We start from the raw sequence: 3,429 nt of genomic DNA, 5'->3' as shown, positions 1-3,429 counted from the left end.
CCTGTGTGTGTACGTGTCTGTGTGCGTGTGTGTGTGTGTAGCTTGTGTGTGTGTGCGTGTAAGCTCTTGTGTGTGTGCAAGCTTTCGTGTGCGTGTGTGCGCTGTGTGTGCGTGTGTCGTGTGTGTGTGTGCGTAAGTTTTGTGTGTGTGTGTGCAAGCTCTGTGCGTGTGCGTAAGTCTGCGTGTGTGTGTGTGTAAGCTTTGTGTGTGTGTGTCTGTGTGCAAGTCTTGTGTGTGCAGTGTCTGTGCGTGTGTGTGTGAGTCTTGTGTGTGCATGTGCATGCTTTGTGCGTGTGTGTGTGTGTGCAAGCTTTGCGTGTGTGTGTAAGCTCTTTGTGCGTGCGTGTGTGAGCCTTTCGTGCGTGTGTGTGTGTGTGCAAGTCTTTGTGTGTGTGTGTTGCGTGTGTGTGTAAGTCTTTGTGTGTGCGTGTAAGTTCTTGTGTGCATGCAAGCTCTCGTGTGCATGTGTAAGTCTTTGTGTGCGTGTGTGTGTGCGTGTGCTGTGTGTGTGTGTGTGTGTGTGTGTGCGTAAGTCTTTGTGTGTGTGTCGTAAGTTTTGGCGTGTGTGTGTGTTTTGGCGTGTGTGTGTGAGTTTCTCATGTGTGTGTGTGTGCAAGTTTTTGTGTGTGTGTGCAAGTTTTTGTGCGTGTGTGTAAGCCTTTGTGTGTGCGTAAGTTTTTGTGTGCATGTAAGTTTCTGTGTGCATGTAAGTCTTTGCGTGTGGGTCTAAGTTTTTGTGTGTGTGTGTGTAAGTTTTTGTGTGTCTAAGCTTTTGTGTGTGGATGTAAGTTTTTTGTGTGTGTGTGTTAGTTTGTGTGTGTGTGTGTGTGTGTGTGTAAGTTTTTGTGTGTGTAAGTTTGTGTGTGTGTGTGTGTGTGTATAAGTTTGTGTGTGTGTGTGTGTTTGTTTGTTTGTGTGTGTGTGTGTTTTTATGTTTTTGTGCGTGTGTGTGTTTGTTTTTTTTGTGTTCATGTGTAAGTTTTTGTGTGTGTGTGTAAGTTTTTTTGTGTGTGTGAGTTTTGTCATGTGTGTTTGTGTGTTCTTGTGTTTGAGTGTTTTTAAGTTTTGTTTGTGTGTGTGTTTGTATTTTTTTTTGTTAATTTATTTTTTTGTGTGCATTTATTTTGTCTTTTTGATGTATATTTGTTTGTGTGTGTGTGTGTGTGTATGTTTGTTTGCTTGTGTCTGTTTTTTAGTACTTGTGTTTTTTTGTGTTCGTGTGTGTGTGTAATTGGTCGTGTGTGTGTGTAATATTTTGTGTGTGTGTGTGTAGGTTTTGTGTGTGTGTAGGTTTTTGTGTGAATGCAGGTTGACAGGAGGAGTGTTATTGTGGTACATAGATCTCCGTGTGAACGCCGTTGCCCTCGAGGAGTTATGTGTCGTGTTTGAGCCCATTGGCTACGTGGGGACTAATTCTAAAACTTTGGGGGCCCGGGGGAGCCTTGGAAGTTCTTTAGTCCTGCGGATGCCTGGAGGACTTGCGAGTCCCCTGGGACAATGGGTTGGGGCCTGAGGAGTTTGGGTTGGGGATAATCGTTCAAAATTCTTACTTTTTAGTTTACTTTTTGCGGCGCATTCCTGTAGCACATTCCTGTGGCGCCTTCCTGCGGCGCATCCCTGCGGCGCCTCCCCTGCGGCGCTTCCCCCGACCCGCGGCGCATCCTCCTGCGGCGCATCCCCATGCGGCACTTACCTGGCCCGCGGCGCTTCTCGGGCCCGGGGGACGTTTGAGGACTGGGGGTGGGCATTGGGGGTCCGGGGGGACCTTTGGGGGTCCGGGGGACCCTTGAGGACCAGGGGAGGGCCTTTGGGGGTCTGAGGAGGGCGTTTGGGGGATAACATTTCGAAATTTTTACTTTTTAATTTACTTTTTGCGGCGCACCCCTGCGGCGCACCCCTGCGGCGCACCCCTGCGGTGCATTCCTGCGGCGCATCCCTGCGGCACATCCCTGCGGCGCCTCCCTGCGGCGCATCCCCTGCGGCACGCCCCCCGACCCGCGGCGCATCCCCATGCGGAACTTTCCTGGCCCGTGGCGCTTCTCGATTCCGGGGGTCCTTTGAGGACTGGGGGGAGGGCATTTGGGGTCCGGGGGGCCCTTTGGGGTCCGGGGGCCCTTTGAGGACCAGGGGAGGGCCTTTGAGGGTCTGAGGAGAGCGTTTGGGGTCCAGGGACCTTTGGGGGTCTGGGGGGCCCCTTGAGGACCAGAGCCCGGGGGACCTTTGAGGACCAGGGGAGGGCCTTTGGGGGTCTGAGGAGGGCGTTTGGGGGGTAACATTTCGAAATTTTTACTTTTTAGTTTACTTTTATGCGGCGCATCCCTGCGGCGCATCCCTGCGGCGCATTCCTGCGGCGCATCTCTGTGGCGCCTCCCTGATGCGCATCCCCTGATGCGCTTCCCCCGACCCGCGGCGCATCCCCCTGCGGCGCATCCCCATGCGGCGCTTTCCTGGCCCGCGGCGCTTCTCGGTCCCGGGGGACCTTTGAGGACTGGGGGAGGGCATTTGGGGTCCGGGGGGCCCTTTGGGGGTCCGGGGGGCCCTTTGGAGGTCCGGGGGCCCTTTGAGGACCAGGGGAGGGCCTTTGAGGGTCTGAGGAGAGCGTTTGGGGTCCGGGGGACCTTTGGGGGTCTGGGGGGCCCTTGAGGACCAGGGGACGGCCTTTGAGGGTCTGAGGAGGGCGTGTGGGGGGCTGGGGGTCTTGGTGCGTTTGGAAGACCTTTGAGGATGAAGCGCTGTCTTTGGGGCTGGGGTGGTTGGGATCAGAACCCTTTGGGTCTGGGGTAGAGTGTCTCACAACACTGTTCAAATGGACCTTGTGTATTATAACGACCACAGAGTTTCACCCTCAAATCCTCTTCTAAAACCTTTCCTAAAATCTTCTTTTAAAATGTCTCTAACTGTTTCGTCGAAATAATTCCATAACCTGTCTAAAACAGTTTCGCCCAAATAATCCCTAAACGTAATTTCAGCGTGTTCCTTTGGTTTTTGGCATCTCTACGCTAATGCATTTCAAATTATTTGGAAACCTGATCCCCGCGCTAAAACAATTCATCGCTAAGATGTTTCTTGGAGAATTGTTTCCATGGCAATGTTTATTAATATCCTTTAGAGTTCGACCAAAAGAGTTGTTTCCGAGGCAAAGACATTAATGACTTGGATCTATTCCTGGAGAATCGTTTCTATGCGAAAATTTTTAAAGTCTGACAGATGATGTCATTGGTTGATTGATCTGTCAAGAAAGGGGAATTAATTTGTTGTTTCTAAGGGGAATTATTGATTCACAATAGGTGAATCAACAGCACAGGTGTTACAAATTCCTGGACGGCATAGCATTTGCTGAGAGCGTGCTCTTACGACAACAACAACAAAGACCTTGGAAATTTAGGTCATTGACCCCATTAACCACGTGTTCTCCCTAATGACTCTATG

The sequence above is a fragment of the Artemia sp. Qi Xiang Cuo genome, chromosome 13 (genome assembly GCF_049724085.1).
Source record: "Artemia sp. Qi Xiang Cuo chromosome 13, ASM4972408v1, whole genome shotgun sequence".
NCBI classification, from domain to species: Eukaryota; Metazoa; Arthropoda; class Branchiopoda; order Anostraca; family Artemiidae; genus Artemia; species Artemia sp. Qi Xiang Cuo.
The sequence above is the reverse complement of the archived record's forward strand: the minus strand, read 5'-3'. Positions refer to the sequence as shown.